Genomic DNA, 15326 nt, shown 5'->3' with positions numbered 1-15326 from the left:
TGTGCTGGCGGCAGAGCGGCTGGGCAGGGCCCGGAGCTGCGGGGATCCCTGCCAGAGCGGTGCCTGGAGATGGGCACAAGGCCCGTGCCAGGCAGGAAGCGCCATCCGTGTGCTCCTGCCCGTGTGCTGCTGGCTGCCTTGCTGAGGGCTCCCAGGTGCCTCGGGCTGGGGCTGCCATGGAGCTGCTGTGGGGCTGCGGCGCTGCTGCCGGGCAGCTTGGCCGGGCTGGGGCAGCCCCTGAGGGGCTGGGGCGCTGGGGAGCCCTGAGCAATGGGCTGGCAGAGGCCACAAGCAGCCCCCCGGCAGCCGCCTTGTTCCTGCCAGAGCTGGCGTGCAGGACGGATCCCGGGCACTCTGGAGCTGACAGCATCGGCGTGGTTGGAAACCCAAATGCAGGGAAATCTCAGACCTTTGGTCTTGTCAGCGAAGCTTAGAATTAAACACGGGATTTGATCGGAGACCTTGGAAAGGGCTTCCAAACTTAGGTGCTCGGAGCGAGAATGCGGATTTCTAGTTGATAGCAGAGACACGGGGAGGAAAGTTGACGTGCAGGAAAGTTTAGAGTTTTAGAGTTCCAGATCTAGAAAAAGTAAAAGTAGTTCCAATGGCAAACAAGAAGTTTAGGATGCAGTGCTGTAGGTTTGTGTGTCATAACATGATTGGCTAAGGAAGCTTACAGCTTACACCGTAGCATGATGTGGGAACCCAGGAAATTCCTCTGGCTGCCCTGGAGGACTCGAGACCCTGTCAGAGGGCTCAGAGACCCTGGCACAGAGCCCAAGCCCCTGTGCCTTTGATTTAGCCCTTGGGAAAAACAATTACCAACCTTGTATGAAGAATTACAAGCCACGAAAGTTTAAGTAGAATGATAGTGAATTTATCACAGGGTGAAAAATAGATTTTTGGGGTTTTTAGAATGGGGCTTCAGGGGGCAAGATGGAGGAATCTGGGCGTGTCCAGCCTTTCTCCTTCTTCTTCTTGGCCTCCATCTTCTGCTGTGATGTTGGCACTTTTAGATTGCTCTAGAGTAGAAGCTCACTGTCTAACATAGATGATAGGTATTGGAAAGTAATTGTAAATATTGTACATGTAGTTTTTAGTAGAAAAAGATAACAGCGCCCCGGGGGAGGCAGAGTGCCTCAGACTGTCTTGCTGAGCGGACCTCGGCAGGACAGGAGAAAGAATTTGATAGGTAAGATACAATAAACAACCTTGAGACCCAGAAATGAAGAGCTCTGACTCCTTCTTTGAGCGCTGGGCTGGGAAAAGAGACTTTCTAACTTATCTCGGGGTCACTCTGAGCAGCGAGAGACCCCGACAGGTCAGGGATTTTCTGGATTTTTGGGAAGGTTTGTGTAGTTTTTGGAATATTTCTGGATGGGGAACAGGGTTGGTTTTGGGTTTTTTGAGGAGGAATATTTCTGGATTTTCTGGGGAAAGTTCATTTTTTGGGAATGTTCCCAGACTTTTTGGAGGAACATTTCTGGATTTCTTTGGGGAACATTTCCGGGTTTCTGGGAACATTCCCAGGTTTCTGTGGAACATTCCCGGGTGTCTGTGGAACATTCCCGGGTGTCTGGAACATTCCCGAACATTCCCGGGTGTCTGTGGAACATTCCCGGGTTTCTGTGGAACATTCCCGGGTGTCTGTGGAACATTCCCAGGTTTCTGTGGAACATTCCCGGTTTCTGTGGAACATTCCCGGTGTCTGTGGAACATTCCCGGTGTCTGGGGAACATTCCCGGGTCTCCCCATTCCCGGGTTCCTGGGGCTCTCCTGGCCCCGTTCCCAGCCCAGGTTCCCGGGTTCAGGAGCTGCCCTGGTGCCCGGGCGCCGCGACATCGCCCGGGTGCGGTTGGACACCGAGGTGCAGGCGGCGCCGCCCGCGAGGCCCTGCAGGGCTTCAGCATCACCCAGAGCAGCGCCAGGCAGATCTCCTGAGCCAAACAGGGACCCACAGCCCCCCAAACCCCACCAAAACACCCCCAAACCCAAAACAACGGGCCTGAAATACCCCAAAATCCCAAAAAATGCCTCAAACCCTAAATACCAAAAATCTGCCCCAAAACACCCCAAATCCCTCCAAACCACCCCAAAATCCCATAGAAATGCCCTGAAACCCCTCCAAACATCCCCAAAATCATTCAAAACTGCCCTGAATACCCCAAATCACCTCAAATGCCTTTAAGCTGCCACAAAAGCCCATAGAAGCCCCCCAGAATCCCATAGAAACACCCTAAACTCCCTCCAGACCACCCCAAATCCCAGAGAAAAACCCCAAAATCCCACAAAACCACCCCAAAACACCCTAAATCCCATAAAACAGCTCCCAAATCCCATAGAACTGCCCCCAAATTCTATAGAAATACTCCAAAAGAAAACTGCCCCAAAAATGGTCCTGATCCTGCCCCAACCCCCCCCCCCCCACTCCCCCAGGTAAGTTCAGCTCAGCCCAAATCCTCCTTTTTTTGACCCCAAATCCTTTGTGTGTCCCAAATCCCTTTTCCCATCCCAAAATCTCCCTTTTCCACCCCAATTTCCCACCCCAATCCCATTTTTCCACCCCGAATCCTTCTTTGTGCATCCCAAATCTCCTTTCCCACCCCAAATCCCCTTTCCTCACCCCAAACCCTTTCCCCATCCCAAATCTCCTTTTTCAACCCCAAAATCCCCTTTTCCCACCCAAAATCTTTTCCTATCCTGAATGCCCCAATTCCCATCCCAATCCCCCTTTTCCCCTCCCCCACCCTAAATCCCCTTTTCCACCCCAAAATCCCCTTTTCCTGCCCTAAATCCTTTTCCACCCCAAAATCCCCTTTTCCCGCCTCAATCCTGACCCCAAACCCTCAATCCCCACCCTCAACCCATTTTCCCATCCAAATCCCCTTTTCCCACTCACATCTCCTTTTTCCACCTCAAATCCTTCTTTGTGCATCCCAAATCCTTCTCCTTTCACCCCAAACCCTCTGTTCCTACTCCAGATCCCTTTTCCCCACCCCAAATCCTCCTCCTTTCACCCCAAAATCTCCTTTTTCCATCCCAAATCCTTCTTTTTCCTCCTCAAATCTCCCCACCCCAAATCCTTCTCCTTTCACCCCAAATCCCCTTCTGCCACCCCAGATCCCCACCCCAAATCCCCTTTCCCAGCCCCCAGGGGTTTTGGGGTTCCTGAGGGGTTTTTGGGGTTTTTCCCAGCATTGTACCCAGGGTCTCTCTGCAGACATTGCACCTGGAGCTGCCCCAAACAAACCCCAAATAACCCCAAACAAACCCCAAATTACCCCAAATTTTGGGGACTGGGGGGGGGGGGGTTGATCTAAAATCTGGGGGTTTTTGACACTTCAGGATTTGGGATTTGGGGGTATTTGACCCCAAACTTTGGGAACTGGGGGGTTTGATCCTAAAATTTGGGGGTTGGGTGGGGTTGATACTGAAATTTGGGATTTAGGGAAGTTTGACACCTTGGGGTTTGGGGGGGGTTTGACCCCAGAATCTGGGATTTGGGGGGTTTGACCCCAAACTTTGAGGATTGGGATGGTTTGATCCTAAGATTTGGGGGTTGGGGGGTTGACACCTCAGGGGTTGGGGATTTTTGACCCCAAACTTTGGGAATCGGGGATGTTTGACACCCCAGGGTTTGGGATTTTAGGGTTTGTGACCCAGGATTTGGGATCAAGGGGGGGATCTGACCCCAAAGTCTGGGGATTGGGGGGTTTGACCCCAAACTTTGGGGATGAGGAGGGTTGGACACCCCAGATATTTCAAACCCCAGGAGTTGGGGATTGGGGGTTTCAACCCAAAACTTTGGGGTTGGGGATGTTTGACAGCTCAGGATTTGGGATTTGAGGATGTTTGACCCCAGACTTTGGGAATTGGGGGTGTTGGACACCCCAAATGTTTCAAACGCCAGGATTTGGGGTCGGGGGGAGTTGACCCCAGGATTTGGGGTGTTTGACCCCAATGTTTGAACCCCACCCCCCCCGGGTTTGGGGTCGGGGTTGAGATCGGAGCCATTCCCTGGGAACAGCGGCGGGATCGGGATTGGGAACAGGAACGCGAATGGGAATGGGATCGGGATCGGGACAGGGAACAGGAATAGGAACAGCAATCAGGAATGGGATCGGGATCGGGATTGGGATTGAGAACGGCATCGGGATCGGGAACCGGAACAGGAACGGGGAGGGTCCCTGACCCAATCCCGGACCCCAGTCCCAGGGAGACACCCCGCCCCAGTCCTGGAATGGACCCATCCCCACAATCCCGGACCCATCCCCACAATCCCGGACCCATCCCCACAATCCCGACCCATCCCCACAATCCCCCACCAAACCCCACCCCCACAATCCCGACCCACAATCCCCACAATCCCGGACCCATCCCCACAATCCCGGACCCATCCCCACAATCCCGGACCCATCCCCACAATCCCGGACCCATCCCCACAATCCCGGACCCATCCCCACAATCCCGGACCCATCCCCACAATCCCGGACCCCTCCCCAGTCCCAGCCCCTCCCCAGCCGCTGAACGGACCCTCCCTCAATCCCAGCCCGCCCCGATCCGGACCGGAGCCATCCCCAGAGCCTCCCCCATTCCCGGCCCGGACCCTTCCATCCCTTTTTGGGGCGGCTCCTGCCGCTCCCCGCCCATTTCTGGGGGTTCCAAAGGGCCCCGCGGACCCTCCCCATTTTGGGGGTGTTGGGGTGGCCCCAGGGCCGCCCCGAGGGCCGAGGGGGGATCGAAAGCCCCAAACCCGAGGGGCTCCTGGGGGTGCCCAGTTCCTCCCGCCCCCATCCCAAAATAGATCCTGGCCAATCAGAGCGCGGGGCGCTGATGACGATCCAGTTGCCGGGCAGAAATTCTGCGCACTGGCCCCGCCCGGCGATTTCCAGCGAATCACCGCCCGGTTTGGTTGTGACTCATCAGCTGCCGGGCAGAACCCAGCGCCCCTCACAGCGCGAGCCAATCAGAGACTGCGCGGGGCCATTTCCAGCCAATCAGAGCGTTTGTCGCTGATGACTCCTCAGTTGCCAGGAGCGGAATTTGGGGCGGGGGGAGGTGACCCCGGCCATGGGGATGGGGCGGGCGGGGGCAGCTGGGGCCGCACTGGGGGCACTGGGGGCGCTGGGAGCCCCCCCGGCCGCGGGGGGCGGGGGGCGCGGTGAGAAGGGGGGCGGGGCCCAAATTAAACCAAAGGGGGGTCGGGACCCCCAAAGGGAGCAGGAGGGGCCTGGAACCCCCAAAACCAAGCACGGGGGAGGGGATTGGGGACTGGGGAACGATGGGGAAGGGCCGGGAGAGGGGGGGGAAGATCAAGGGGAAATGTGGCCACCTTCAGAGGAAAAAATGTTCCAAAGCTTGAACTCCCCAGTCCTATCCCCTAACAAATTATAATATCAATAAATCAATAAATTATAATTAAAATGAAATAAATAAGAATAAAAATGAAATATAACAATTTCAACTCTTCCTTACAATACTCCAATAATGATTAAACCAAAAACAACAATAACTATCACTATAACGTTACCAATGCACATAAATCAACAAATTATATATCAAGAAATATTTCTGAAAGTCTTAACTCAATAACTATTATACTTAAGATAAGAAATATCTAACAAAACTACCATGCAATCTGACAAACCTTAGTTAAACAATTCATATTACAAATATACTGAAGACAAAACCAAACACCACTATAATTTCTCAGACATTTTAACTAAGCAATTAATAACATCCCTAAGTACTCTAAAACAATTAAAATTACATCTAAAAATTTTAATTGCAGGTGCGTGGTTTTATTTGGATATTGGTTTTTGGATTGTTTGCGTTAGATGATTTTAAAAAAGGATTTTTATAGGAATTGAGTCAGCTGAGAAGGCAGCACTCTGCAAACAGAACTGACTGAAAATGAATGGGACAGAATCAGTAACTCTGAAAGTTTTATTTGCTATCAAATACATCCCACAGACCCAGCCCCTCACAATCCCCATCCCATTGCTTCAAATTGGGATCCCCCCATGCTACCAATCGCCTCCAAACCCATCTCACCCTGCTGGCTCTGGAATGGAGCGAGTTTGGCATGAGACTGAGTTTTTCGGAGGAGGGAACAAGGAATTTGAGGTAGGATTGAGCCTTTTTGGGATTAAAATTAGTTATTTTCAGTGGGATTTAAATGGTTTTGAGGTGACAGATCGATCCCTCTTGGCTTTCGGACTGGAAAAACATGGAGAAGAGAAAAAAATTAAAGCCAAACCAAAAGGAGAAGCAGCCAGGTGTGTTCCCAGCATGGATCACAGGGAATGTGAGTGACCAGGGCTGTGCCCAAAGCGCCGGAGGAGACAGGAGCTGGTCTGAAACCTCTTCCTGCATTTATCACACTCGTAGGGCCGTTCCCCAGTGTGGCTCCTCTGGTGCACAATCAGGTCAGAATTCCACCTGAAGCTCTTCCCACACTCCCCGCACGTGTGGGGCTTCTCCCCATCATGGAGCTGCTCATGGAGCACCAGCTCCGAGCTCTGGCTCCATCTCCGGCCGCCTTCCCGGCCCAGGCTGGCTCCTGAAGCTCTTCCCACCCCCCACATCCCCTCCAGCTGCGTTTTGCAGCCCCTCCTCGTCTAAGCATCTCCGGGCCTTTTCCTCCCCGTTGGCTTCCTGCGCCTGGAGGGAGCCTGTCAAAACGGCCTCTTCCACCAGGTTCTGCCGCGGGCATTTGTCCTCCCTGCTCTCCATGCTCAGCTCCTGCTCTGGGCGAGGAAGGACAAGGACACGATGGCATTTGCCTCCGTGCCACAGGCAAGGGCAAGGAGATCCCCCCAGGGCTGTGCTGCAGCCGGGGCCGTGCTGGGCTGGGAGATGGAGCAGCACAGAGGGGAAAGGGGCACTGACTTCCTCCTCACCTGCCTCAGTGTCCCGGGGCATCTTCCTCTTCCTCGCAGCCTCCCAGGGGTTGGCAATGGGCAATCCTGGTTTGGGGAAAACAAGGGATGAGCACATTGAGTTTGAAGGTCCCTCTGCCCAAGTCCATCTCTACAAGTCACCGACCATCTGGGCTCCAGAAAAACCTCCCAAACACCAAGATTCAGCCCTGAAAAAGCCTCCCAGGAGTTCCCTGTCCCTGGTCCCTCCCCTCTGGTGTTCGGGGGTTCCCCCTGTCCCAGCTGCTGGGGTCACACTTGGATTGGGGGTCCCCCTTCTCCTGGGTGCCCGCCCTGCCCAGGCTGCTGGCAGTCCCAGCAATGCCAAAAGCTCCCCCCTCTTGGCTCTCCCCATTTCGGGATGCCGGGGCTCTTTGGGCTCCTGGGCTCCCTTCTCCCCTCATTCTCTGCTCTGGGCTGCAGCGGCTCCAAGGAGTGATCCCACAGGTGGGGGCCCCCCCCTGCTGCAACCCTGGGGGACACAGGGCTCTGCTTCTGCCTCTGCCAGGCAGGGCTGCATCCCCCAAAAACGCATGATTCCCCGCGTCTGATCAGCCTTGATCCCTTTCCCACCTCCCCCTCCCCTCTTCCTCTTCCTCCCGCTCCTCCTCTGACTTATCCCCACCTCCTTCTCCTTCTCTATCCCTCCTCCTCCTCCTCCTCCTCCCCCCTAACCCCTCCCCCTCCATCCCTGCCCTTCCCTCCCTCCTCCTCCTCCCCCAGCAGCAGCCACACCCTCGGTGCCCCGTTCCCGCAGCCCTCGCAGCCCGCGGCAGGAGCGGCGATGGAGCCGGACAGCTCGGGATGGGCAGCGCTTGGCTCTCGGCTGCTCCCAGCCGCTGCCCGCGGGGGGAAGCCGGCCCGGGCCAAAGGAGAGGCAAACTGGGCAAACTGGGGGCTGCACATCCCAACTGGGCCTTGCTGGGGCCCCTGCCTGGGCACTGCCAGCCCTTGGGGCTCCTCTGGGCACATCCGCCAGGGGAACGCACACAGGGCTGGGGGATCCCAGCAGTGGCAGCGCTGCCAGGGACTGGGCTGGACTGGGATCGGACTGGGAGTGACTGGGGCTGTACTGGCTTTGTACTGACATCATACTGGGATCATACTGGGAGTGACTGGGACAGTACTGGGTTTGTACTGACATCATATTTGGATCAAATGGGATGCCACTGGGATTATGGGCAGACTGTGACTGGGAGTGCTGGACACTGGGATCATACTGGGATCATACTGGGAGGAGCAGGGAGACTGCAGCTGCATGCTGAGACCATGTTAGGGGCAAATGGGATATACTGGGAGTGACTGGGATCATGCTGGAGGTGACTGGGATCATCCTGGCAGTGAGTGCCACTACACTGAGGCTGACTGGGAGTGCTTGGGAGCAAATGGGATCATACTGGAAGGAACTGGAGTGACTGGGAACATGCTGGAGGGAACTGGGCTACACTGGGAGATACTGGGAGGGACTGGAACAAAAGTGAGGGTGAAAGAGCAACTGGAACCATGTGGAGCACAACTGGTTCACACTGGCAGGGACTGGGAGCACACTGGGCTCATCTTTGGATCATACTGGGAGGGACTGGACTCATACTGGGAGGATCTGAGAGCGACTGGGAACACACCCTGCACATCATCCCCCATACTGGGCCTGACTGGGAGCAACTGGGAGCACGCTGGCAGCAAATGGCATCATACTGGGACTGACTGGGCTGATCTAGGAAGCAACTGGAACCACACTGGAGGCAGCTGGGACCATACTGGGAGAGATTGGAAGCAACTGGGATTATACTGGGACAACACTGGGAGGGCTGGCATGTGACTGGGATCAAACTGGAGCTTACTGGGATCATATTGGGGTTGAAAGGGAGCGACTGGGATCACACTTTGGGCTACTGAGAGCAGCTGAGAGAAACTGGGATGATGCTGCAAGCAAACTGGAGGAAGTGGGAAGGACTGGATGCCTGCTGGAGGCAACTGGGATATACTGGGCATGACTGGGGGATCACACTGGGAGAACTGACACCTTACTGGGGCCACTGGCAGTGCCTGGAAATGACTACAGACATGCTGGGGGCAACTGGGATATACTGGGAGTGTCTGGAACCATACTGGGGGGACTGGAACCACACTGGGAACAACTGGGACCATGCTGGGGAGAACTGGGACCACACTGGGGGCAACTGGGAGTGAGTGGGACCATGCTGGGAGGGACTGGGATCATATGGGGAGGGACTGGGACTAGAGCAGGGGCAACTGGGTTCAACTGGGACCATACTGGGAGTGTCTGTAACCACAGGGGAGTGATGGAAGCACACTGGGAAACCTGCAAAATGGGGGGCGATGCTCCCGGGGCTGCGGCGACTTCAGGGAGCGCCCGGGCCACGAGATTCTCCCTCTCCTCTTGTCCTGCGGCCGCTCGGCCTCTTCCTCCCTCCCTCCTCCTCCTCCCCCGTTCCCGAAGGCCAAACCGTGAGGGGAAAGGGGGCGGGGAAAGGGCGGGAACCGTGAGGGGAAAGGGGGCGGGGAAAGGGCGGGAACTGTGAGGGGAAAGGGGCGGGCTCAGGCCAAGGGCGGCAACTGTGAGGGGACACTCTGGGAGGCGGCACTCTGCAAACAGAACTGCAACGGACTGAACATGAACAGGAGAGAAATCAGTAAGTCTGAGAGTTTTATTTGCTATCAAATACATCCCACACACCCAGCCCCACACAATCCCCATCCCACTGCGCCAAAATGGGCTCTCACTTCTCCCAGTCTCCTCCTAAACCCATCTCAGCCTGGTGGCTGTGGAATCGAGTGAGTTTGGCATGGGATTGAGTTTTTTGAGGTGGGTTTGAGCCCTTTTGGGTAAGATTGAGCTGTTTTCATTGGGATTTGCTGTAGGAGCAGCAGGGAGTCTCCTGCACGGTTGGGATATACAGAGACAAGAGATCTCTGAAGCCAGGTCATGAACTTGCGCTTATTGCAAGGGCGTGGCTGTAGGGCCCTGCTGGGAGCTGCCAGCCGCAGCTCAGAGCACGGCGAGAGAAGAAGAGGCAAAAGAGGTAAGAGAGAGAAAAAGAGCAAAGACACCGAAGTTCCCGTTACAATACAATAAATCATCTTCTGTGTTGAATGTTCTGATTCTCACTAACCAATCTAGTACCAGATACAAATCCTATAGCATTTACATACAGCCTACAAGAATCGCTATATTACCACACTGTGTTACATTTAAAACCCTAAAAACTACTCCTCGGACCCCTTCTGCCAAGCAGGCAGGGTCTGCTTTTGACCCTTCGACCTGCTTGCTTGCAGAGGGAATTGTTCCATCAAAAGGGGATTACCTTCTCGGCCACACCATTGTTTTCCTGTTAAGGGATCTCAAAGGTTGCCTTCATTTCAATCTCGCTTATAGTTTCAATATTCTCAAAATCTTTTGCCAGGCAATCATATTTATAAGGCTTCCCTGTTCCATCCTCGCCGACAATTTGCGGCGACAGATCCATCCCTCTTGGCTTTTGGACTACAGAGAGAGAGAGAGGATAAAAAAATTAATGTGAAACGAAAAGGAGAAGTAGCCAACTGTGTTCCCAGCATGGATCACAGGGAATGTGAGTGACCAGGGCTGTGCCCAAAGTGCCTCCTCCAGTGGGGGATGGAGCTGGAGCAGCGCACGAAGCTCTTCCCGCACTCGGGGCACTCGCAGGGCTTCCCTTAGTGGTGCCTCCGTTGGTGTCGGGTCAAGTTAGAGCTCCTGGAGAAGCTCTTCCCACACTGGGGACACTCGTAGGGCCTCTCCCCTGTGTGGATGCGCCGGTGCTTGACGAGGTTGCAGTTGCGCTGGAATCCCTTCCCACAGCTGGGACATTGGAAGGGCCTCTCCTCTGTGTGAATTCGCTGGTGCAGGAGGAGACTGGAGCTGCTCAGAAACCTCTTCCTGCATTTATCACACTCGTAGGGCTTCACTCCAGTGTGGATGCGCTGGTAGGTGATGAGGTGGGAGTTGCGCTGGAATCCCTTCCCGCAGTCGGGGCATTGGAAGGGCCTCTCCTCTGTGTGAATCCGATAGTGGTGGACGAGATGGGAACTGGTCTGAAACCCCTTCCCACACCTGAACACTTGTAGGGCCTCTCCCCAGTGTGAGTCATCTGGTGCTGGATCAGGTGGGACCACTGGCTGTAGCGCAGCCCACACTTCCCACACTTGTACAGCCGTTCCCCAGTGTGGGTCCTCTGGTGCCTGATCAGGCTGGAGATCAAGCTGAAGCTCTTCCCACACTCCCCACATTCATGGGGCTTCTCCCCAGTGTGGATCCTCTGGTGCTTGATCAGGCTGGAGCTCTCTCTGAAGCTCTTCCCACACTCCGCACACCCGTAGGGCCGTTCTGCAGTGTGCATCCTCTGGTGCTTGATCAGGTCAGAGCTCCACCTGAAGCTCTTCCCACACTTCCCACACTCGTAGGGCCGTTCCCCAGTGTGGGTCCTCTGGTGCACAATCAGCTCGGAGTTCCACCTGAAGCTCTTCCCACACTCCCCACACATGTGGGGCTTCTCCCCATCATGGAGCTGCTCATGGAGCACCAGCTCCGAGCTCTGCCTCCATCTCCGGCCGCCTTCCCGGCCCAGGCTGGCTCTTTCCCCCTCACATCCCCGCCAGCTGCGTTTGCAGCCCCTCCTCGTGCGGCATCTCGGGCCTTTTCCTCCCGTTGGCTTCCTGCGCCCGTGGAGCCGCTCAAAACGGCCTCTTCCACCAGGTTCTGCCGCGGGCATTTGTCCTCCCAGCTCTCCATGCTCAGCTCCTGCTCTGGGGGAGGAAGGACAAGGACACGATGGCATTTGCCTCCGTGCCACAGGCCAGGGCAAGGAGATCCCCCCAGGGTGTCTGTGGCAGGACGGCACCGCCACCCCCGATGTCCCCCCGAGGGGCCTTTTCCGCTCAGCCTTGGACTTCTTCATTCTCCAAACATCCCCCCCAAAAACTCAACCCAGGGACCCCTGGGATATCAGGGCCGGAATCCCCCTCTCCACTCACCTGCGCGATGGGAGGGGGCGATGATCCCACAGGTGGGGGCGGTGAATTCAGGCAGGGCTGGAGCGCGGTTCCGTCAGCTCAGCCTTGATCCGCCTTTATCCCCCCTCTTCCTCTTCCTCCCGCTCCTCCTTTTCCATCCCCCCTCCTCCTCTGTGTTATCTCCACCTCCTTCTCCTCTTCCATCCCTCCCCTTCCATCCCTTCTCCTCCTCCTCTCTAACCCCACCTCCTTCTCCTCCTTCCATTGCTGCTTTGTCTCCGCCTTCATCCCTCCTCTTCCATCTCCCGTAGCCCTCCTCCTCTCCCCTAACCGGCTGGAACCGTGAGGGGAAAGGGGGTAGGGAAAGAGTGGGAACCGTGAGGGGAAAGGGGGCGGGGAAAGGGCGGGAACCGTGAGGGGAAAGGGGCGGGCTCAGGCCAAGGGCGGCAACTGTGAGGGGACACTCTGGGAGGCGGCACTCTGCAAACAGAACTGCAACGGACTGAACATGAACAGGAGAGAAATCAGCAAGTCTGAGAGTTTTATTTGCTATCAAATACATCCCACACACCCAGCCCCACACAATCCCCATCCCACCGCTCCAAAATGGGCTCTCACTTCTCCCAGTCTCCTCCTAAACCCATCTCAGCCTGGTGGCTGTGGAATCGAGTGAGTTTGGTATGGGACTGAGTTTTTTCAGGTGGGTGTGAGCCCTTTTGGGGTAAGATTGAGCTGTCTTCACTAGGATTTTAGTGGTTTTGAGGTGACAGATCCATCCCTCCTGGCTTTTGGACTGCAAAGAGATTGAGAAGAGAAAAAAATTAAGGTGAAACCAAAAAGGGAAGAAGTCAGGGGTGCTCCCAACATGGATCACAGGGAATGTGAGTGACCAGGGCTGTGCCCAAAGTGCCTCCTCCAGTGGGGGATGGAGCTGAAGCAGCGCACGAAGCTCTTCCCGCACTCGGGGCACTCGCAGGGCTTCCCTTAGTGGTGCCTCCGTTGGTGTTGGGTCAAGTTAGAGCTGCTGGAGAAGCTCTTCCCACACTGGGGACACTCGTAGGGCTTCTCCCCTGTGTGGATGCGACGGTGGGTGATGAGGGTGGACTTGTGCCTGAATCCCTTCCCACAGTCGGGGCAGTGGAAGGGCCTCTCCTCTGTGTGAGTCTGATAGTGCCGGAGGAGACAGGAGCTGGTCGGAAACCTCTTCCTGCATTTATCACACTCGTAGGGCCTCTCCCCTGTGTGGATGCGCCGGTGCTTGATCAGGTTGGAGTTCTGCTTGAATCCCTTCCCACACTCACGGCATTGGAAGGGCCTCTCCTTTGTGTGACTCTGATAGTGCTGGAGGAGATTGAAGCTTGTCTGAAACCCCTTCCCACATGTGGAACAGTTGTACGGCCTCTCCCCAGTGTGGATCCTCTGGTGCTTGATCAGGTCAGACCGGCACCTGAAGCTCTTCCCACACTCCCCACACTCGTAGGGCCGTTCCCCAGTGTGGCTCCTCTGGTGCAGGATCATGTTGGAGCTCTGGCTGAAGCTCTTCCCACACTCCCCACACTCGTAGGGCTTCTCCCCAGTGTGGGTCCTCTGGTGGCTGATCAGGTGGGAGCTCTTGCTGAAGCTCTTCCCACACTCCCCACACTCGTAGGGCCGTTCCCCACTGTGGATCCTCTGATGCACAGTCAGGTCGGAGTTCAACCTGAATGCCTTCCCACACTCAGAGCATTGGAAGGGCCTCTCCTCTGTGTGAATCTGATAGTGCAGGAGGAGATTGGAGCTTCTCTGAAACCCTTTCCCACACTTGGAACACTTGTAGGGCCTCTCCCCAGTGTGGATCCTCTGGTGCCTGATCAGGCTGGAGCTCTGGCTGAAGCTCTTCCCACACTTCCCACACTCGTAGGGCCGTTCCCCAGTGTGGGTCCTCTGGTGCACAATCAGCTCGGAGTTCCACCTGAAGCTCTTCCCACACTCCCCACACATGTGGGGCTTCTCCCCATCATGGAGCTGCTCATGGAGCACCAGCTCCGAGCTCTGCCTCCATCTCCGGCCGCCTTCCCGGCCCAGGCTGGCTCTTTCCCCCTCACATCCCCGCCAGCTGCGTTTGCAGCCCCTCCTCGTGCGGCATCTCCGGGCCTTTTCCTCCCCGTTGGCTTCCTGCGCCGTGGAGCCGCTCAAAACGGCCTCTTCCGCCAGGTTCTGCTGCGGGCATTTGTCCTCCCTGCTCTCCATGCTCAGCTCCTGCTCTGGGGGAGGAAGGACAAGGACACGATGGGATTTGCCTCCGTGCCACAGGCAAGGGCAAGGAGATCCCCCCAGGGTGTCTGTGGCAGGACAGCACCGGCACCCCCCGATGTCCCCCCGAGGGGCACAACTGGGGGATCTCACTGAGAGGACTGACACCTTACTGGGGCCACTGGCAGTGTCTGGAAATGGCTACAGACATGCTGGGGGCAACTGGGATATACTGGGAGTGTCTGGAACCATACTGGGGGGACTGGAACCACCCTGGGAACAACTGGGACCATGCTGGGGAGAACTGGGACCACACTGGGGGCAACTGGGAGTGAGTGGGGCCATGCTGGGAGGGACTGGGATCATATGGGGAGGGACTGGGACTAGAGCAGGGACAACTGGGTTCAACTGGGACCATACTGGGAGTGTCTGTAACCACAGGGGAGTGATGGAAGCACACTGGGAACAGCTGGGACCATGCTGGGAGCAACTGGGATCACACTGGGGGTGACTGGAATCATGCTGGGATTGACTGGGAACAACTGGAATGGTGCTGAAAGCAACTGGGAAGGCGTGGAAGTGACTGGGAACACGCTGGAAGCAACTGGGATTAACTGGGAGAGACAGGGAGTCACTGGGATCATACTGGAGGCTACTGGGGGTTATGCTGGCATTGACAGGGAGCAACTGGGATCACACTGGGGGCACTGGAACTGTACTGGGAGTGTCTGGGAGCAACTGGGATTAGACTGGGGTTGACTGGGATCATACTGGTAGTGGCTACACTCATACTGGGATTAGAGTGGGTGTGACTGGACCCTGACTGGGGGTTACTGGGAGCCACCAGGCCAATGCTGGGAGCCAACTGGGGACATAATTAGAGGAACTGGGAGCAACTGGGATAAAACTGGGGGCAAGTGAACCACCCTAAGGTGACTGGGAGTGCCTGGCAATGACTGCCAGAATGTTCAGGGCAACTGGGATATACTGGGAGGGTCTGAGACCATATGTGTGTGGGACTGGGAGCAGAATGGGAGCGACAGGGAATGTGTTGGGGGAACTGGGAACACGCTGGGGGCAAGTGGGAGAGACTGGGGCCCTGCTGGGAGAGACTGGGATCATACTGGGAGTGCCTAGGACTGTGCTAGGGACAACTGGGAGAACTGGTTCAGCCGTCCTGGT

General features: G+C 56.1%; 1 pseudogene; it reads right to left on the bottom strand.

The window, feature by feature from the left end:
• Positions 1–10492: 10492 nt before the first annotated feature.
• On the bottom strand, positions 10493–14169 carry LOC115916074 (annotated as a pseudogene).
• Positions 14170–15326: the final 1157 nt, after the last annotated feature.

The sequence above is a fragment of the Camarhynchus parvulus genome, unplaced genomic scaffold, assembly GCF_901933205.1.
Source record: "Camarhynchus parvulus unplaced genomic scaffold, STF_HiC, whole genome shotgun sequence".
NCBI lineage: Eukaryota > Metazoa > Chordata > Aves > Passeriformes > Thraupidae > Camarhynchus > Camarhynchus parvulus.
This window is presented reverse-complemented; position numbering and strand designations above follow the sequence as displayed.